This window comes from Macrosteles quadrilineatus, unplaced genomic scaffold (assembly GCF_028750875.1).
Source record: "Macrosteles quadrilineatus isolate MER2022 unplaced genomic scaffold, UCM_ALF_1.0 Scaffold_6__1_contigs__length_79288215, whole genome shotgun sequence".
Lineage (NCBI taxonomy): Eukaryota > Metazoa > Arthropoda > Insecta > Hemiptera > Cicadellidae > Macrosteles > Macrosteles quadrilineatus.
Window position 1 is genome coordinate 29672229 of NW_026542599.1, and position 23710 is coordinate 29695938.

Here is a 23710-nt window from a genome sequence, read left to right on the forward strand (position 1 = left end):
TAGCATGATTTGTCTAGGGGGGGGGGTAGTATTCCAGTCGCGGACACGGCTTCCATATTGGTTAGTTAGCAGATTTTGTGACGTCACGTTTCACCTGGGGGGGTAGTTTTCCAGGGGATAGTATTCCGCATCCCCGTTATGAGTAGTGATTTTTTGCAATTAAAACACCGTCGTAGGTAAAGTAGTGTACGCAACTCGCGTAAATAGTGTTAACGACACTCGTAGAAGTTTTTAAATTTTCTACTCGTGTCGTTAACTCTATCTTTACGCAATCGTTGTGTAAACTACTATAACATATTTGTAGTGTAATCTAAACATATTCATATATTGTCAATATCGAAACGCTTATATTTTAAGTTACCGTGTAATCATTTAAATACTTAGATACTAATTTGTAATACAAAACATCTCGTAGTTTAAGAAAGACTAAAAAAACACCACTGTTTGTAAGTTTTCAAAATTACGAATTGATAAATCCATGCAATTATAAAACCTTTATTTAGTACTATTTGAAACATACAAAATTAATTCATTTTGAATAGCAAGTTAGGACCGATGGAATTTGCATATGTATAAATTTGTTTATCTAAGATATATGTTTGGTCTGAAAATCTCCATTGAAATGCTAGATTTCCTTTGAGTTGTACCTGGAGCACACGCTGCTGAATCACGAATCATCAATTAATATTTATAGCTATTTTAGGACTTGTCTGCAATCAATAAAACGTAACAACATTTTTATTGTAGTTATATGTGTTGGTCTTAATTTACTCCTAGATATAAAGGCTTTAATTTGAGATATTGATCGTTAGGATCGATTAAGATTAAGATACTGTATTATGGTACTCAATAAAAAAACACATTTCATTACCAATGATGTGAATTTTATTATGACCGGGGCAACGTCGGATTTTGCTGCTACGTATAATAGAAATACAAAAATTTGCGACAAATAGATACTATAATATAAACATATTATATTTTTTTATAGTTAACTAGAAGTGACATAATTGAAACTCACTTTCAGAGCTTTTTCGAAAACCATCGATGATTTCACTTAACCATAGCGGCCGCGTGAGTCCATGGGGCTTTGACTCACAGAAGCCCATGTTTATGCTCCCTACCTCGCGGCACGAGAGTCCTTAGGGATAGTAGGGACTCCACTCAGTCAATACTCCTGTCATATCACCAGGACCGGGACGTCAGTGATGGTTTGATCTGAGCTAATCAGCATTCTTGCATATCCTTGATGAATCCTTTGATCTGATTCATTCCAGCAGTCGTTATAGCTCGTGGTTTGCGTTGTTGATTATTCAAGGTTGATTTCAGTTGTTGCATAACATGCTAAACTGGCCATTGCAGTTCTTGCTTTGAGTCTTTTGGAGGAACGCTTAACAATATACTTAAAAGTTCTTTGAGATTGAAAGTTATTTTCTCTGTTGTTCGTGCTTTCAGTTTGTCATTGCTGATCATGCCTTTAAACAGACTTATTCCAGCAGTATCTTAAGAGGTTATGTTTCTTTAAAACCTTTGTTCTCACCTTGTGTGCATCGCAGAGAAAACCACGCATACTGTTAGAGAGATATTTTCATGTAGGTGTGCAGAATACCTTTAAATTAAAATAGGCTCAAAACAAGCACAACGAATGAATTTAAAATTTGGAAAAGAATTTTACGTGGGCCTTATTTGTTACCTTGGTGGTGACGAAATAACAATGAAATATAATTTGAAAATCAAAAGAAATGGAAGAAATTCCAATCACATGTTTTATTTACAGCGTGGGGTGAAAATTTAGGGGTCTGTACAAAACATACTATTTTTGGTTTAGTTTTTGACTTCTGGATAACCTCTAGTTTACTGTAAAAGCCTGCTCGTTTGGATTGAATAGTTGTTTCAACTGTTGTTTATTTTTTTTTTTTTTATTATTTCTATGTTTGCGAACAGTTTTCCATCCTTCATCAGGCCTAACTTAACCACTTTATCCAATTATATGATTCTTTTATTTTGTGTAAACACTAAAATTGTCAATAAATGAAAATAGGTCATATATATTTTTAACCACAAATTGACATTACAAATTTAAACACCTCACTATGAAACATATTTTTAACAACTTAATAAACCAAGTTTGACAACTTAAACAATAACTATTTTACAAACTAGTAATAAGCTAAACAACATATTTGTACATGACTACGATTATATTACAGAATTACTCGAACCAGCAAAGCACTTACGCCTCCCTCATGTACACTTCAAACCAATCTTCTGCTTTGAAATATGCGGGATTTTAAAGAGGATCGGCTACTTATTACAGGATCACCGATTTTCATCAGGTTTTAAAACAAAGATGGCGGCGACTTGATGGAACCCAAACATGGGTCCATACTTAACTGATCCGCAGTAGAAAACATCTTTTTGTAGCTACACTAACAAACATGGGAAGTGGGAAGCGGTGTTAGTCAAAACCTACTTAACAACACTTTACTGGGTATCTTGAACAGATTTTTATTTTTTATGAACTTTTGGGTACTTTGATCTGAAAATATCAATTAGTAGAATCAAAATGTTCTTCTTTTCATTATTTCATTTCATTTGAGGGTAGTGAGCTGGTATAGCTCGGGTCTTCGAAGCCCGAGGTCCTGGGTTCAAATCCCACCAATCAACAATGGATTTTATCCATGTGATGTCGTGACACTCTAGGACTAGCCTGAAGTAATGTATACACCAGTTCCGGGATTGAACCCAGCGTCCTATGACGTAAAGGACGCCAAAAATATTATTAACATTTGTGGTAACCTGCAACTTGGATTTTATGAATAACTTTTTGTTGAAGTGTCAAATATGCAGTTATTGGTTCGGGTGCTCTTGGTATGTTGGATTGTCACACTGCTTTCAAATCAAGGTATGATAAGCTGTCAGTCGATAATTAAGGACTGTATACTTAGTAAAATAATAGTTAATGCAGCTCAAATAATATTTTTAACAATGTGACTGTAAATAGGAGGTATTTTCTTTTCATTATTGTTGTAGCGTATGAGATGTTAATTTTTACATGAACATATTTTGAATATTCATAGGTGAAGGACCAGTCACTGGTGTTAGGACAAATGAGAAAATATATAAATGATGGACGTGAGACATATACCTGCAGAACTTTGCAGAGAGGGTATAATGGCGGTGAGTCTCAAAATCCCATCTATTGAATCCCTTTTCTTTCTTGGTTATGTCCACTATTATTTTAATTAAATACGAAACAATTATCTTACAAGAATGGTATAGGCTATCTGGAAAATTTCAAAAACCAATACACTCAAAATATTTTCCATCCGAAGATTTTATACGGTCACTAATTAAAGTGTACATGAAATCCATTCAATGATGCAAAGTAGATAAAACACGATTGAAAATATATTTTTTTACTACTGCTAAAGTATCTATCGGACCATTTTTGTGCAGTAATTACAACAAATAAAAACTTCTTCCATTTAGTTGCGGCGTGGATCTATTGAGACAGAAGGTTTCTCATTGAAAGAAAATATTTTAAAATACCGAGTTAGTTACGAACTATACGAATACAAAGACAAAATGTGCGCATTAAAAGATACTCTAAGGAATAAATTCAGTCAAACAATTTCTGCCTAAACGACTCAGACCTCCACTCATACGTAATACAATATAACAGTAATGAAAAGGGGACGTTGTAGATTTTGGTATGCATAAAGGCAAAACTCTACTCTTTGCGGTCCTTTGGCAAATATCCTTTGTGTTGAATTTCATAAATTTGGATCTCTTGGAGTGAAAGAAATGTTCCTAATTTCAAAGGATTCCGCTCAGTGGTTTTGTTTGTTGGATTATCGTCGCGAACGAGAGTTGAAACATGACGTGAACCACCATTCTAATCTATAACGTTACTGTAGATTATTCTAATTTTTTTAAATTATTATATTTTTATGTTATATTTTGTTTGTAGTCAAATTATATACTATTCGTTTGAATTTCCAACCAACTGTAATATCTAATCTAATATATAAAATTCTCGTGTCACAGTGTTTGTCTGCAAACTCCTCCGGAACGACTTCACCGATCGTTATGAAATTTGGTGTGTAAATTCTGTAGGTATGCGAATCGGACGTAAACTATTTCCCGTTTCGAAATTCTTAAAAGGGCTCCGCCCCAGTGGCTCTGGAGTTTCCCATGTTAACCTTATGAGAAATGGAATTAATGAATCTTAACAGCTGTTTCAATTAAACAAGTTGGTTCTGTTCTATGATGTTCAATCACTGAGCTAAAATTATAACTGGAGGTAGCACTGCCATGGCAGAAGTCTGTCAAAAGCGAGTCGCTGATTTTGTTAGGTTGGTATAGCAGTAAGTTTTCTTATCATAGCAATGACATGGCTTCTTATAACTAGGTTGGTATAGCAGTGAGTATTTTTGTCATACTTGAATACTTTTAATACTTTAATAATTTTCTTTGAAATGGCGACCATACAAAGTAGGTATTTTAAGCCAAGTATAATAATAGTTATAGCAATAATATGGCTTCTTATGACACCAGACTCACGCAAACATGGCGGCTGGCGACACGCATCTTTGACATTCAGTGCTACCTCCAGTTAGAATTATAGCTCAGTGTGTTCAATAGCATTAAAGTTACAAGGATTACCAACAGGGTGCAGCACTATTATTTCTTTTACATTTATGACAACAGCTAATTTGCAACCAAAAGGTGAGTGAGCGTAGCGAACGAACTTCAACCTGGAGGCGAGTTAGCGTAGCGAACGAGCTAACCTAAAGAAAAGTGAGCGCAGCGAACGAGCTCCAACCTAAAGGTGAGTGAGCGTAGCGAACGAGCTCCAATCCAAAGGTGAGTGAGCGTAGCGAACGAACTTCAACCAGGACGTGATTGAGCGATGCGAACGAGATCATCTTGAAAATTAAACGTAACGGTACTTTCTTTCCATCTTAGGGGAAACCTATAACTTAGGCGATACGAAGTTCGCCGGGTCAGCTAGTTATTTCTGTATAAACAAGTTTTTAACATATTCAAGCTACAAACGAAATCACGTAATCCCTATTTTTTACAGCCTAGCATGTTGTAAATTTTGTTACATAATCTTAATACACTTTTAAAGCCTAAAACGTAATTTAAAATCCACTGAATCTAGGATATTAGTTATACTCTTGAGCCTTTGGTACCCAAAAGTGGGCCGTTTGTAAACAAAATTAAGAAGTCTTCATCACAGATGACTTTAAGTACAATATGATGTCGCCTTCGTCAACCAGTTAAATACTTAGATTACTTCATAACCTTGTATTTACCTCTTGTAAGAGAACTATATCTTGTCCTATCCAGTTTAACCTTTTTTAAATGCTTAACATACTTGCTACCAATTTTCAACATTAGAAGATTACCTGCGAAAAGTTAAGACGTCATTAGTCAGCTTGTATAGATTGGTACATATAAATCAAAACCAACTACTTCTTTGATTTACTTTTTCATCTTGATCAAAACAAAAGAAGAAAAAGCCGAAATAAGCTCCTTGGGGAGTCCGAGCAATAGGATGAGGCACACAAAGGCTCGGTTGCCGAGGCCTATTGGCAAAACATCAAACCATCCTTACCGCCAGGGAAAATAGGGTAGGATACGCAAGGGGTGTGTTGAAATATTAGGAGAGATACAAGAAGCTTTTAATTAGTGAAGGAAAAAGACAAATGAGTGATGAGTATTACGTCAAATATGGAAACGAACGATTTGCAAATAAATTAGTTTGATGGAGTAAAAAAAGGAACAATTCATTTGATACGAAAAATTATGGGTATTCCTAAGTTTTGATGTCAGATTTTCAAGAAGAGCTGGGAATTCCCTGATGCTCAGATAATTTTCACAAAAAGTGAATTAAGTTAAATTTGAATTTACGATGTAACATGTGCATTTTACATTTTATCTATTGGTGGTGATTCATGAATTGGTCATTTGCTAACACATCTATTATTATTCTTGAGGCATGGTTACATCGAACAATTTCATATAAGAAAAGGTCATACAGTAAAGAAAGAACTGATTAGTGTCCCTGGCTGTCCACATAGATTTTGTCAAGTAATAATGTGCGGAATAAAATGACAATTGTAAATGTTTCTATGTACATGTTTATTACAAGGTCATTTGACCAGGAATTACTAGGTACATATTTTAAAATGTCATGTTCTGTACTCTAATACGAGTTATGTCTGTTTGTCTGACTGTCTGTAATATATATCTCGTAATCCAGCAGTAGAATTTCGACTAAATTTTGGAATTAGGGCCCTAAAGACGTGATTGGTGACAGCCTCTACCTCAGAAATTGCATCAATCGAAATTATTTTTCGATTGGTTTTTTAGGTACGGTATTATATAGCCTATTGTTGTCGATCGCTCGAAATATCGAGGGTATAATGTACTGTAACACAATAGTAATTGACGAAATGATTGAATCACTTACTAAACAGCTGCTTATTTGCATTAGCAGAATTAAAAAAGAAGCTGGAAGTCGTTTTGGGAGATGAACTTTACATACAAACGATTTCGTTTGCTAGCTTAGTTTGTTAACTAATGATGCAATATGATGAAAAATATAGCTCACCACATGGACAAAAAGTCTCCTTTTCTTTTTAACCCTCACTCATTTTACTTGAGTGAGGTAAAACTTGACCTCGGGTCAAAAAGAGTCACTTTAGGCCATAGTGATGAAATATACTATTTTTCCTTATGATGCAATATTATATCAAATGAATCATGTAAATTTAAGGTAAGACATTAGTTCTCATCAATCCCACGAATTTCCCTTTGATATTAGTTCAGTATTACCGGATAATAATAAGATCATTACGATGCACAGAGTTCAAATCAAGTTCAAAGTAATGTGGCATTAAAGGAGTTTGAGTGTTGTACAAGCAACATTTCACAAGATATACATTTTTAGAGAATCTGTTTATAACATCTAGACAATTAAGACATATTTTGGGCAATAAATTATATGAGCATTAATCTGAACTGCAGTTTATTAAATCTCTAAAATATTTCCATACCTGTTTACTCAGCTTATTAACGTTTGTCGTGAAATTGGAATTGCTTCTTGGTTGCTTCTTTGAAAAATACCCTGGAATTCTATCGTATCATGAATTTGTTTGACCACTTGAGGAAGATACTTCTTACGAGAATCACGTCTTTCTCCTTCTTCACGTGAATAAAGGCTTTTGAAAAATGACCCAATGCCTGATCGAAGATTCTTTTCAGTAAGTAAGGATAGATAAAATCTACTGGATTTTTAACTTTCATCCCAGGAAAGGTTATATTCGACGTTTTTCGACTTTTTTTCTATCTGGAACTTGAACGGCCTCATATTGATTCGGACGTCAAATTCCGCCAAAGTAGCTTAGGGTTGTAGATCGTAGCAATCTCCTGAATCAGTTCGTCCCTTGACATTTTCCTGTGATACGTAGAATGACTTAACATGGAACACCGTTTGGAATTTAAGGTTATTGAAGAAAACCCCTTCATCCAAAGAAAATTCTTTCCACACAGGGTCTGAAAGTGACAGAGACCACCCTTTAACGCACCCGCGAACTTCATTCGAAAAACTGTACGTGCTCCAAAAAAATTTAACTTGGTTTCGACATTAAGAACATTGAACTGGTAGAGGTCGTGAGTGCCACTCTGCTCATAGTGTAAGTTACATAAGTTACGTTTTACCATTTTACCAAGTTAATCCATGTTTCCATCTAAAAATGATTGTAGCACTTCGGCAAACATCCTCGTTCATAGTTTGTAGGAATCTGAATCTTGTAGGCATTCTTCATTATAGGCCTACAGTATAGGCTAAAAACAATAATAAATAAAAAAAAACATTACCTCTATTTCTTGTACTTGGTGGCGTTCTATGACTTTTCTATGTTTCCATAGTTTGCAAATCGGTTCTTTCAAGGATTGCTCAAAACATTACTGTGGCCTACAGTACTGTGTCAATTTTATTTTTCTCATTTGGCGAACTATATCCAATTTTCCAGGCTTTATCGATTTTTCCATTGTAATGTACGCAACCCCAAATTCAAATAGTAAATATTTCATTTCAACGAAATTAGTAAATGTTTACACATGCTTTTCCTTGAATTACAAAAATAATAAAAATTAACAGCAATTAAATTATCCAGCTGTTCATAATGTAAACAAATTGATCTTCATAAGGATAACATGGGGACTTTTTCAAAAATGTAAGGTCAGTTTGCAAATTTCATGTTGGTTAGGTTAGGTTAGGTTAGGTTAGGTATATAGATCACTAGATAGATCAAGTGTTTATTGTGGTTGAGAGAAATGTACCTACTGTTCGTTTCGTCCGTTTGGTTATCAATAGTACCCACGCTGCAGCATCCAAATCATGCAAGATAACCTAGAAAGAGATTTTACATTATACTTTACTAGCTGTACCCGCGGGCTTCGCCCCGTTTAACTTCATAAGTATTCGCATGGCTCATTCACGTCCTGGTTAAAGTTCGTTCGCTACGCTCACTCACCTTTAGGTTGGAGCTCGTTCGCTGCGCTCACTTGCCTTCAGGTTAGCTCGTTCGCTACGCTAACTCGCCTCCAGGTTGAAGTTCGTTCGCTACGCTCACTCACCTTTTGGTTAGAAATTAGCTGTTGTCATATATTTAAAAAAATTAATAGTGCTGCACCCTGTTGGTAATCCTTTTAACTTTTATGCTATTGAACATCATAGAACAGAACCAACTTGTTTAATTGAAACAGCTGTTAAGATTCATTAATTCCTTTTAAATATGATAAATCATAAGATTAACATGGGGAACTACAGAGCCACTGGGGCGGAGCCCGAAAGGGTTTTTTGAGATAAGAATATGTTTTAATGTTAATCGGGAATGTGAGCTATCATCATGCCAAATTTCAGCCCAATCCGTCCAGTAGTTTATGCGTGATTGAGCAACACACACACAAACACACACACAAACATACACACAAACATACACACAAACTCACAAACTTTCAGATTTATAATATTAGTAAGATTTTCGCTCAAACCAACCTCCCCGATTGGTTATGTAAATCTACTGTAAGGGCTCCAATGTAGGATGAATGAACGAAATAATGTGTTTATTTCATATGAGTTACAGCGTGAATAAGTACAATACACACTTTTAAATGCACAATGAATTGAAAATATATATTAACTAAAAGTGAAATGAAACAATATTGTATTTTTTTTTTAATCAAAATACATGTATGGGCATTTTTGGTTAACCAAATCATGATGAAATTTTTGAAAATTTACTCAATTATAAGTGTACTGCTGCTCAAAAAGTATTGATAGAACCCCATAGATCTCGATGAGGATAAAATAAAACAAGTAAACACCACACTTTTCCCAACCGAGCGCAAGAAAAGAACGAATAAAACCCTTATCAGAATTTCAAAATGTTCCATGTACGACTGCGGTGCTACAGACGGCTACAATATCGCGCCACTTAAGACAAGTCAAAGTATCAACCCCATTGTTCCCATTATAATACTCTGCCCACTAGAGCACTACAGCACTCCGGACACAATGGATACAATCGAGCACCAAACAAATTGTGCTCTTACGGTCTATGGCTCTTTTACCTGGTCGATGGCCCTACAGTTCACGGGCTTGGGACATTTGGTCTGAAATATAACTGGAAATTACTCTCTGAAAGGTTTGAGATGGAGTGGAAATTACGTTTAAGTGTTGGGGCGTTTTATGGACGGGTCGGTTTGGTATTGAAATCTATATAATGCAACCATTACGTTGAAATTGTGGTTGTAACGTTTCCTAAAACGAGTGTACGTTAGGTGTGGTATCAATAGTCAAAGTTAAATTTAAAAGGACTTGTTGAAATTTCCATGAGTTTACAAACGTGTTTGAATTGCTAGCTGCTGTATTTTATACGTTAAAGATTAAAATACAGGATTAGGGAGATTTATAATGGTAACGGAAACGCCTATTTCCAAATTTCGTCATTCCGTGAAAACTTCATGTCTGAAGTTAATCGACATTTGAAGTTTCCATATTTCGTTCTTGACATTTCAATTTAGACGTACTAAGATTTTTGTTGCTAATTTTACATAAAAACTTAGTTGAATTCTAATTGAAACAGAATCAACAATTGCAGATTGTAATATTGGCATCATAGATCTAAACAATGTCTGCTCACAGAAAACATATTTTTTAGGTATATGATGATAACTCAAACATTATCTTCTCAAGCCACAAAATAATATGCGACTCCTGGAGAAAGAAAAGATACATTTTCTGTTAAAATAAAACATTGAACTTGTACTATACAAGCTCGTGTACTATGAACATGAGTGATATCCAATAGAAACACTTAAGCGAGTAACATTGGAACTTAAGTAAGGCATTGAGATAAAAGTACTGTCTATGTGTAAAACAAATAATTCGAACGATTGAGGTTACTTTCAAACAAATATTTTACACCATGGTTCGCGGTTCTTGACAGACACTTTGCATTTTAAGCTGCACTCAAGTTAGCATGGAATTGGAAATCTCAATTTGTCAAAAAAGCATAGCTTCATTATTACTAATTCAAATCTTTGATCTATGTAATTATCGTTTACTCCAAAACATGTTCGTTGTTTCCAAAGCACGCAGTGTTCGTTTTCTCAAAAACATTCAATATTCGTTGTCTCAAAAACAAGTAGTGTTCGTTGTTTCCAAAACATGCAGTGTTAGTTGTCTCTAAAACATACAGTGTTAGTTGTCTCCAAAACACGCAGTGTTCGTTGTCTCTAAAACATACAGTGTTAGTTGTCTCCAAAACATGCAGTGTTCGTTGTCTCTAAAACATGCAGTGTTAGTTGTCTCCAAAACATGCAGTGTTCGTTGTTTCCAAAAGATGCAGTGTTCGTTGTTTCCAAAAGATGCAGTGTTCGTAGTCTCCAAAAGATGCAGTGTTCGTTGTCTCCAAAACATACAGTGTTAGTTGTCTCTAAAACATGCAGTGTTAGTTGTCTCTAAAACATGCAGTGTTAGTTGTCTCTAAAACATACAGTGTTAGTTGTCTCTAAAACATACAGTGTTAGTTGTCTCTAAAACATGCAGTGTTAGTTGTCTCCAAAACATGCAGTGTTCGTTGTCTCTAAAACATGCAGTGTTCGTTGTCTCTAAAACATACAGTGTTAGTTGTCTCTAAAACATACAGTGTTAGTTGTCTCCAAAACATGCAGTGTTCGTTGTCTCCAAAACATGCAGTGTTCGTTGTCTCTAAAACATACAGTGTTAGTTGTCTCCAAAACATGCAGTGTTCGTTGTCTCCAAAACATGCAGTGTTAGTTGTCTCTAAAACATACAGTGTTAGTTGTCTCCAAAACACGCAGTGTTCGTTGTCTCTAAAACATACAGTGTTAGTTGTCTCCAAAACATGCAGTGTTCGTTGTCTCTAAAACATGCAGTGTTAGTTGTCTCCAAAACATGCAGTGTTCGTTGTTTCCAAAAGATGCAGTGTTCGTTGTTTCCAAAAGATGCAGTGTTCGTAGTCTCCAAAAGATGCAGTGTTAGTTGTCTCCAAAACATACAGTGTTAGTTGTCTCCAAAACATGCAGTGTTCGTTGTCTCTAAAACATGCAGTGTTAGTTGTCTCCAAAACATGCAGTGTTCGTTGTTTCCAAAAGATGCAGTGTTCGTTGTCTCTAAAACATACAGTGTTCGTTGTCTCTAAAACATGCAGTGTTCGTTGTCTCTAAAACATGCAGTGTTCGTTGTCTCTAAAACATACAGTGTTCGTTGTCTCTAAAACATACAGTGTTAGTTGTCTCCAAAACATGCAGTGTTCGTTGTCTCTAAAACATACAGTGTTAGTTGTCTCTAAAACATACAGTGTTAGTTGTCTCCAAAACATGCAGTGTTCGTTGTCTCCAAAACATGCAGTGTTAGTTGTCTCTAAAACATACAGTGTTAGTTGTCTCCAAAACACGCAGTGTTCGTTGTCTCTAAAACATACAGTGTTAGTTGTCTCCAAAACACGCAGTGTTCGTTGTCTCTAAAACATACAGTGTTAGTTGTCTCCAAAACATGCAGTGTTCGTTGTCTCTAAAACATACAGTGTTAGTTGTCTCCAAAACACGCAGTGTTCGTTGTCTCTAAAACATACAGTGTTAGTTGTCTCCAAAACATGCAGTGTTCGTTGTCTCTAAAACATGCAGTGTTAGTTGTCTCCAAAACATGCAGTGTTCGTTGTTTCCAAAAGATGCAGTGTTCGTTGTCTCTAAAACATGCAGTGTTAGTTGTCTCCAAAACATGCAGTGTTCGTTGTTTCCAAAAGATGCAGTGTTCGTTGTTTCCAAAAGATGCAGTGTTCGTTGTCTCCAAAAGATGCAGTGTTCGTTGTCTCCAAAACATGCAGTGTTCGTAGTCTCCAAAAGATGCAGTGTTCGTAGTCTCCAAAACATGCAGTGTTTGTTGTCTCCAAAACATGCAGTGTTCGTAGTCTCCAAAACATGCAGTGTTCGTTGTTTCCAAAAGATGCAGTGTTCGTTGTTTCCAAAAGATGCAGTGTTCGTTGTCTCCAAAAGATGCAGTGTTCGTTGTCTCCAAAACATGCAGTGTTCGTAGTCTCCAAAAGATGCAGTGTTCGTTGTCTCCAAAACATGCAGTGTTTGTTGTCTCCAAAACATGCAGTGTTCGTTGTCTCCAAAACATGCAGTGTTCGTTGTCTCTAAAACATGCAGTGTTCGTAGTCTCCAAAACATGCAGTGTTCGTTGTCTCCAAAACATGCAGTGTTTGTTGTCTCCAAAACATGCAGTGTTCGTTGTCTCTAAAACATGCAGTGTTCGTAGTTTCCAAAACATGCAGTGTTCGTTGTCTCTAAAACATGCAGTGTTCGTTGTCTCAAAAATATTCAATATTCGTTGTTTCCAAAACATGCAGTGTTCGTTGTCTCCAAAACATGCAGAGTTCGTTGTCTCCAAAACATGCAGTGTTCGTTGTCTCTAAAACATGCAGTGTTCGTTGTCTCAAAAATATTCATTATTCGTTGTTTCCAAAACATGCAGTGTTCGTTGTCTCCAAAACATGCAGAGTTCGTTGTTTCCAAAACATGCAGAGTTCGTTGTTCCCAAAACATGCAGAGTTCGTTGTCTCCAAAACATGCAGAGTTCGTTGTCTCCAAAACATACAATGTTCGTTGTCTCAAAAACAAGTAGTGTTCGTTGTTTCCAAAACATGCAATGTTCGTTGTTTCTAAAACACTGGTTAGTTTTCTCCAAAACATGCAGTTGTTGTCTCCACAGCATAAATTCTCTCCCGGCATTTCTCCCAACAATCACTCTGACAGATGAACTCTAGACAATATCCCAGTTTCACGGCTGACTTAACCCTCCAAACAGAGCTGGGACGCTGCTGATTACTGCTCCACAATTCCAATTTTCACCCGCGAAGCGACACAAAAAGTGTGTACAGGGGCGACGGGTGACCCCGACAAGTGCAATCTTGAGATGAGTCGCCCCCCGCGGCGCGAGTCAACTGGAGATTAACACTTGACAATAGCTGATGGCTGTCTAGTCTACCCTCGTGTTGATTAATTGGTAAAACACGCTTAATCACTTTTTAAGGATTCGAGTTTGGATCACACACTTTTCATTGTTAGAACATTGTTAGTTTCATTTTACTATAGCATAGCTAGTGTATTTCGTGTATTTTGAGGTTTTGTTTCTATACAAATTGTTACTGTAAAATTGTTAACATGCATTTTAGAAACCATTTTAATTACGTGTAGTACTAGGTTGAATGACGACTCTTGAATAACAAGTTAGTTGGTTACTGTAACTGTGCTAAAGTCTTGCGGGTCGCCGTTCCGGAGGAGTATTCCTAAAAAAAGCAATAGTAAAATGGTCTACGACACATACTAATTTAACTAATTAATAATTTTACTGAAAATTACAATACACATCCAAACGCTCATGCAGACACGTGATACATCATGTACACATTCCCCTATTCACAACTACTATCACAGACGGCAAAGATTTAAAAGGCCAACTCGATCTCAATTAGTCCGATTGCTCTCTCAAAGGCCCTCTTTACAAGAGGATTAACCAGCAATGACAGTAGCGCATGTGGGGCGTATCAGTTTCCTATAGTAGCCCAGGGCGTGTTTGTGGGCCTGGAGATAATGTCAACTCATCCCTGATTGATAGCAAACTGATAACAGCACCATACGGCGCTACTAGCCCATCTGTTCCCCACCTGGTCGCCTTCTTGTTTTACAGCTGATTATGATTATCAACCATCAGCTGGTCTAATCAGCGGAGAGGTAATCATCGTATCGATCCGTTCCGCATATGGCGAGGTGTTGGAGTTCCGCAAGGTAGTCCGCTAGGTCCACTAATTTTTCCCCACTCGTGTGATTAAAAGCGGTGTTTGTTCATGAACCGCTGAGTAACGACAGCTGATTGATTATTGCCAATCCGTGCGATTGGACGGGGGTTGCGGTCCGTGATTTTAAATAGTTTAGTTTTTTTATGTGGAGTATTCTGGCGATTTCTGTAACATTTAACGAGCCATAAAGTAAATATAGTTTCTATCAGCGACGTGTTAAATTAATCACCCCTTTCTTTATACAAGTGTGAATTTATACTCAATATGCTAGTTTTTGGACTGGTTGTTATTTCTTTAATGTTGCAGTGATGGATTTCAGTTCATAAGAAGGGGTGGTTAAGATTATGCACTAATGTGCTTAGTGTATTAGGCCTAAGTAATTGATTGTAATATCCCAATTCCAACAGGTTAATTATTGCCACCAAGTTAGTGAAATGTGTACTGTAAAGTAAAAGTTACTCTACAATAGTTTAATCGCATATTGCTCACTTCAAAAGCATATGCTAACGTATTACTGAACTAAGTCAATAAAATCATCTCGAGTTCAATAATTGAACTCAGTATTAAAATTGGTCAGAAGCAAGTATATTATTGATGTCTTACCCTCAAAATTTAAAACCTTTCAACCTATTTGATTTAACTTATATGAGTTCGCTTACAATGAAACGAATTGCATAAAGTTATATTATTGGTGTACAGCATTAAAATGAATACTTTGATGACGAGTGGGTTAATAATAATCTAAGCACAACAAGTATGCTGTTATCCAACTTTGCGTACATAATTTGAAAGATTTCGTGTTAATTATACTGAAATGCCCATTTTATGGTCGAATAGTCGCAAGGTGAACGGAATAAGCTTAGCTATTGACTTCCTAAGTACGAACTACACTAAAAACAACCAAACGTTATTTTTTACGATATAATTACTGTATAAACAAACTACATTTAAACATAGTACTGTACATCAAAATGATAAAAAATCCTCTCTAACCTCCAACTACTCCAATTTAGTCATGAACATTATATTCTAAAGCGTTAGATAAAAAATCAAATAATCATACTCATCTCTTAGTTTATCAACCTATGATATAATTGAAAGATGATAACTGGTCCATTAATCAGTGGTGATTGGAGGGCAGTCACCCTTCACCCTTACTTCGCTCTAGGCTGTAGCATCTGCCACCCTCGCCACACCTGGTGATGTGATCTAGGGGTGAATCACCCAGTTATAGGGTGATAGCGGTGATAGGTACATTGTACCAAGTATTGTCGGGACAGAACAGGAGTGGGAGCACGTAGTGAAAATACTGCTTGTTGTACTCCGTCTAGGAACAGGGGTAAAATTGAATATCGTGTCCAATAACATTGAGTAGTGTATTCAATTCAAATACGGAGAGCTCACTTATGAAGTCTTGCATTTTGTTCTTTAGGTAAACCAATAATATATGCGGTTTCAGAACTATTTACTACGCGGAATCGCCATTGATTGGCGTGATTTGATCACGCGGGTCGCGGGCCAGTCACGTCTAGAAGAGATAAACAAACTGCCAGAGGTTTTGAGACCATTTTTTTACAAAATGAAGTCAAATTTCATTTGTATAGAAATTTGCACATACATCTTTACTAACACAAAGTCGTAAGCTTTTTTATTGTTTTAAATCTTCAAACACAAGTGTTTTTAATTTATTATGGTGTTTTAACAATGACCATATGCGTGGTAGTTTTTACTTTTGGAAATTGTTATAAGGAAATAGTCAAATCCGTGGTTTTACTCATAATATCACGGAACAGTGAGTACGATTCTTACGGCGAAATCTTTTAATTTACTTAGCTTCGCAAATTTGATCAGCAACGTGCTAGCAACTATCGTGTTGGTTGAATAGCGGCCCCATATTAAATGTTGTTATAACGTAAAATCTTTTAGTTCCTTTTGGAAGAGATAGTCTCACATTCTAAGAAAAAACTGCCCCGGGAAATTTATAATTAATTATTTGTATCTTGGTACATAAAAAGGTTTTTAGAAAATTGGCATGCCTTATTGACGTTTAAATAATTATACTGTACACGTATTCCGTTTCACGTACGTTTCCAACTCTTTCGCCATCACACACCATCATCAACCTTTCAAACACCATCAGTTGATAGTTCCACACAGAGTGACCAAGACTATTTCACAGCACTCAGCGACAAATTCACCAATGAATACTTGACAAAACGCAACCTGAATATTTCAGCAGCGGACGAAAAAGCTGTGAGTCCCGTGTAAAAAATGTAGATCGCGCACCAGAGCGGGAATAATTAACCCTAATGGAACAGCCACCTGGGGGGGGGATTCGCAGGGTGGAACAGCCTTGGGCGTTGAGCGTCTAGGGGTGAATTGTATGGTGCATTGTCAGCAAGGGTTATGCATATTGATTGAGTATTTGTTGACGGGTGTTAATATTTGTGACAAGCGATATATATTGTTTATGGAAAAATTACAATAGGAGATTGAAAATTGTAACACGCAATGAGTTAGAAATAATTTCTGTGAAACGAGTGGCATTATTTTTATGTTACTTCCACTCACTATTAATTGAACTTACTTAATCCTAAACATACAATATCAATGAATACTTTCTGTACATCGGCATAAAGCTGTTCCCCTTCCACTCTGTCTTCATTTGGAACAAAATCTTTAATCAATAAATAAAAATTAAATTGAGAAATGTATTCTGTTACAGCATTCAAGAGTTAAAAAAGAATTCTAGGATAAGTTTTTAATTATTGTAAAAATTGGTATTATTCATGTCTGTTTATAAGTATGTTTGACTGATAATACAAAATCAGTAATATTGATTATTTGTCTCAACAGACAAGATCTGAGACATCGATATTGTTGTACTGCATTGTAACTATTTACACTGTTTTTTTTAAGTGCTCAGAAAAATACCTTCAATTAATTGCTAAAAAAATTATTTGATGTTGTTGAGCATTAAGCTTGAGTAAAAGAAAGTACGCACATAATACCATTTTTGATCCCATGTATATCATACAGAAGTGAGATCTAGCAAAACAAATCATTATCCCACAATGCCACTGTTCGTGCATGTTTGGTCACAGATGACTCGATGACCTATCTTCCTGTATACCGTGTGATTATGAAATAAGATTAGTTTAAAATCGTGTTCGCATGACACATAATCAGCTGATCGCTGAACAGATCAGCTGATCGCTCGTGTATCAATAGCGAAAACTCCGTGTTTGCGTGCTGTGTGACTGTGGTTACAGAAAACTAATGATTTAAGGTTTATGATGTCACGCTAATGATATTTATGAGGTAAATAAAAAAAATAGTTTTGTTTTAAAATTTTGTTCAGCGTGATGTTTTTGTAATCCAACATTTTTTTTCATTTTACACAAACAACACAAATGGTAAGGTCATAGTTGACAGCATTTGTTGGACTTCAAATGTTTCGATGATTATTTGTATCATCTATTATATGCTATTATAGCCTATCTTTATCTGTGATTTACAACCTATGAACAGTTACGTGTATACAGATAAGCCCTATAAAGGTGCAACTAAAGGCAGTTAGCGATTATTGTAGAATGCCCCATATTCTCTATATACCCCTATAAACCATCAGTATAGAATTAGCAAACTTGACACATGGGTAATCCGCGAATTATTCTAATTTGTGTTCATCACCTGAAAAAAGGTGGTAGTGCAAAAGTAAAAAGCGTTTTAAAAATGTAAACAAAGGAAACGTAACACATTGTAACTTTCTTACTGTACGCAAAACCATAGATTAAAGAGTGGTAAAACATGATAACTAAAATACTATCATAAATTATTTCAAAAAAATGTTCAAATAGGCTTTACACTCATGACGTAATAAAATTAATTCACTGTTCTGGATTTATATTCCTGCAATCTTCTTCACTAAAAAAACCCATTTCTCAGATGTTTCTTAATCAACGGATTACAAAGAGTTTTGAAGGAATATAAGAGCAGTCTTTTTTGTGTACATTTAAGTCATTTAAGTCATAGTTAAATTAAAAAAAAAAAAAAAAAAAAAAAACACGAATAATATATTCAATTTGATCACTGGTAATCTTTTCTGTCACTGTAGCCTATATTGCAAATTGTTGTCAAGAATATATCGACGTCCCCCAATTCATGTCAGCTAACAGTTAGGATTAAGCATAGACGTGAATGGTCAATAAGTTTTACACTTATCCTTGCAGAGGTGGATTTAGCTACAATGTACAGATTTCTCCCCTGGTTCAGATTTGGCTGTGTTGCGTGTACAAAGCTGGGGGGGGGGGGGCTGTTCGTGAAAGGGATGCTAGGGAACTCTGGGAATACTGCCCTCTTGGACAGTGGGAATTGTGGGTAATCAGGAACGAATTTATGTGGTGGTTCCCTGCTGTGATAAAGGGGGGATTGAAAGAGGCCATTGACTAAGAGGGCCAGGTCCAAATTCACCAACATTTTTGGGGTCGTTTCTAATGTCCAAATTCACCAACTTTCTACCTTTAGCAGGTACGATATTTCTCCCGGCGGGCGGGGAAGGAATTCCCTCCGAATAGTTTGCCATCGCCTGCTCCGTCTCGTCTCGGCGAGAGTGTACTGTAACCTAACCTAACCTAACCTAACCTAACCAAACCTAACCTAACCTAACCTAAAGCTGCCTGAAACAATCACAGCTTAAACAGTACTATTAGGGCTAAGCAGTACACTCTCGCCGAGACGAGACGGAGCAGGCGAGGGCAAACTATTCGGAATTCCTTCCCCGCCCGCCGGGAGAAATATCGTACCTGCTCCAGGTAGAAAGTTGGTGAATTTTGACATTTGAAACGACCCCAAAAATGTTCGTGAATTTGGACGTAGCCGACTAAGAGACACGAAGATTTTAAAGTATTTTATATCAACCATTGATCAACACAACAACAGATTTGTTGGTTACAGACAATTGGTGGGTTTCTGCAGTTTTTATGGGATAAAAATGAGAACTAAACAAACTGAAACCTTTTTCTGACTGAAACTCGGGATCTAGGAGAAGTTATTGAGCAGTATATGTTATTTCATAATATAAACTATTGTAATATATATAATATTTTAAATCGTAAATATAATTGTGTCCGTCAGTTTGTCCATCTCCCGCCAAACAAAAGTCAATATGAATAGACCATATTAAAAAAAAAATCAATTGAACGCAGATACAGTATCTCCCATATCGGGGTTATACGTAGGCATTCGTGTTGCTATTTCACTTAGGGCTAAGCCACAGGCCATTGTAAGGTAATTATTTGTTGATTTCAATAGAATAAACTACAAAACTTACTTTTTTACCTAAGTATACTTATCAATCTCATATTGAGACTTCAATAACGTCAGTTTATAATGTTGTAACCAGTATCAGTGATTGTGTTTTTGTTTTAGTCTCAGTGTTGATTACTGCATACTATACCAGTTTTTGTAAAGTAGCTCTGAACCAATTGGTTCTATTTCGTGGTCAAAACTACAAGCTATATTATGATTGTTGTTTTGTTTGAAAACAGATCTATTATGTCGGTTGGCTTTTTTACTTTATAATTTTTTGGTTTTCTTATATTAGAATCGTCACAAAAAGTAACAGCATTAGCCCATACAAATTAGGAACTAATAATGGATTAAAAACCACCACCCGTTTAACTCAAATAAAGTTTTTTTTTCTGCAGGACATTGATGTACTATCACCAGTATCCAGTGCGAAATGTCAGCCCATTGGACGTACAGTAGCGGAAAGTCTCAAAGTCCACTTTGAACTGAACGATTGAAGGTAGGTAGAAGTTCGGCATTATGTTAACTTGTTCAGGGGCATTTCCGTATCCCGTGATGTCAAAAGTGTACAATATGTGATATTTTATACCAAAGTAACTCCCCAGTAGAGTAATTTCACAATCGCAACCCCTGTGCAGCTCGGGCAATCACGGTGGTCCATTAGAAGCAATAAAACAAGTCAGGGAGTGTTCAGGGGAGTGTGTGCGTGCGTGCGTGTTCTAACACGCATTGACACGTGTGACGCAACAGTCTACGTCACTGAGGCACGACATGATCACGTACAAACGTGACTCATGTTAGCTTTTCATTTGATTTTGGTAGTTTCCCTGTAATCGTGATTTTTACATTAATTGTGTTTACCCCGTTATCAGTATATTTTGATTTTTGTGTAACCGGTCTATAGACTAGTCTTAAGGTCGATTCACACACATCAGTCACGACACGTCGCAGTCCAGTCACTTCAGGCACGTCACAGTTAACAAAAATATTCTTTAATGGATTTTCTATTTCGCTATCTACACTCATCCGTTGCAGTTCCGTCCGTCGCTCTGCCAGCGTCCGTCAGTCAATTTCAGATTTCTTTTCACCGATATTTTTAGATTATTCGGACACCTGACGGACGTGATTTAGGTTAGAAAATAGTGTTTTAGTTATTTAAATGATTGTGTTGATATTTTGTGTACTGTTTGTAACAATCAACAAGATGGACGATGAAATTTAATCGAATATAGGTCTACAATTTAAAAAATTTTACTGTAAATTACTGTAAATATTAGAGACGGAAGACTGACTGAAAGCAACTGACGGACTTGACTGAGAAATTGCGGATGCAACTGAGACTGAACTGTAACTGGACTGTAACGGAACTGAATGTGAACAATGTGTGTGTGTTTTACTGAACTGATGTGTGTGAACAATGAATACAAACCGTGTGAATCGACCTCTAACCAACGACCTTCAGATTTGATGGGAGCACTATAACCTTTTGGTCAATTTTTGAACGTATACAATTAATTGTCACTCGTCTTTAAAGTATTATATGTCTTTCAACTCCCTGTGAGATTTTAAACGTGTATGTTAGGGCCCAAGATCCCGTCTCGTTGCTTAATTCTTTCCATTGCTGGTAACCATGGCTATTTTATAAAACTTAGATTTGATTTGAAGAATACATGAATCTTGCTAAATAGGTTTTGCCTTAAACAAAAATTGCTTCAGTAGTTTAAATTATTATAGACTAATCTTCACAGTGAATACATGTGTAGATAAAATTATGTTTTCTATATGAATTCATTGCAGTAACTTATTCTGATGGTAGTTTGTAGAGGTTTATATTTGACAAGTGGCTTTCTAAGAAGATTAATTATGTTACATATAACTTTAAGCAATTGTTCGTTTCTTTTCGTTATATTTTAGTTTGTTACACTATGGAAACTAACCAACATTCAATCGTTTTAGATTTACAAAATACCTAAATAGTTAAAAAAGATGAACCAGTGCATAAACAAACGTATGGATCATCCTCATCCATGCAACATTTCACACAAGAGTAATATTATGCTATTTAATTGAACGACAGTACTTTCAATAGAAAGGGTAAGCAGCTAGCCTAATGGTTAGGTTTCTCGGATTTTACGCAAAAGGGACAGGTTCGACCCCAGCATGTCCACGAAGATTTTGGGAGCTTCATCCCCTTTAATAACCTTTAACCTTTAACCTTTAACCTTTTTTTAACCTTTGATACTTTAACCTTTAATAACCTTTAATAACTAACATGTCACCTACTAACTCCCTGATTTACCAATCATCGTCCCCAAGATTGCACTCCCCTCACCATCGACAGCGCATATACGACAGGACTAATCCTTTATTGACTCAATCTCCGGCTGAAGTGTGTCAACTAATTTTGATCGGGCAAACCAAACGTTTTCGTGACGCTGCTTATTTTAAGCGATCCCGTCGGGGCTAAAACAATACGACAAGTGGGCATCTGTTGATTCAAATTTGAATAGTCCAACAATCGCAGACGGTGCTGTTATCATTTCATTGGGGATTGTTTGTTTGGGCAAAACTACGCCGCGCTGCTAACCCTGCCTAACTCGCTAATTAAAAAGTTATCGAAGCGTGCTAAACGAGTTTTTGTTCATTTTTTGTCGCGTTCATACAATTTTTATGATTTGATCCATGCGTTCCTGCGTTTTATTTTTAGTCGTGTTTATTTGATGTAGCCAATATATGTGTACAATATTAAAACGTCTTTGTACTTTTTTCCTTATTGTTCAAACTTAATATGGACACGGTTGTAACGTTTCATATCATAGATTAACTTGAATTAACATGGTAGTTTATTCAAATGTAAGATACAATAATTTTCTATACTATTGTAAAATCGAGGTGGTGTATGTCTGTCTGTCTGTGCGGCTGTAGCGACTAAAATACTAAACCGATACAGTCAAAATCAAGCACAAAGATGGTCCACATATCTAGGAATGGCATAGGCATATTCACTTCCATGAGTTCCTCTTGGGCTACGCCACTTGGATGTCCAAAGAACTGCTAAATGCTTATTTCACAAATTCAGACAGCTCAAAAAAAATTGAATAAATGTTTTCGGTATACTGCAGTAGAGAGCCTATTTTAATGCATGCGTTGCGGGTCTAGTATCATTTTTACTCTCTAGGGAGTAAAAATCGTTTTTAGCCCCTGGTGGGTTAAAATCTGCTGTTTCGATTGTAAACAATTGCATGTATCGAAAGTATGTATCGACTGTTTAACCGATAGTTAATTGTTACCTTATTGTAAATAGTATATCTAAACTAGTACACTAAATAATCTTAATAGGCAAACCGATTAAATCACTTACTGAATGGCTGCTTATTTGCATTTATTGAATTGAAACAAGCAGGAAGTTTTTTGAAAGGTTAGGCTATCTCTACATACAAATTGTTTCCCGTTTTATAGCTTAGTTTGTTAATTAATGATGCAATTGGACGAAAAATATAGTTCACCACACTACGGGCAAAAAGTGTCTTTTTTAACCCTCGCTTATTTTCCGACCTCGCCTCGATCGTAAAATGTGACCTCGGGTCAAAAAGAGTCACTTTAGGCCCTAGTTATGAAATATACTATTACACAACTATGTGCAGATTAATTTATTCTAAAACTGTGTCATTTACCATGGACATAAAGAAAGATTCTATAACCGTAAGTTATGGAAAATGAGTTATTGATATATTTTAATGTAAACATTAGGACAATTACAATTTGGTGGCTTTTTTATTATAAACTCGAACTTCTTAACAAGTGTTTGGATTACATGATATAGTACATCTTCCAGTTGCGAAGCACGGGTAGAGCAGATAGTTAATCTATATTTTAACTGTTTGATTTTACTTGTTTTTACCATATGCTTGGTTCAAATCCTGGCACAAATATTTTTTTCTATTCCCTTTGTAGGCTATCACTCCATTTTTGTGCAAAATCTGTCTATTATGGTT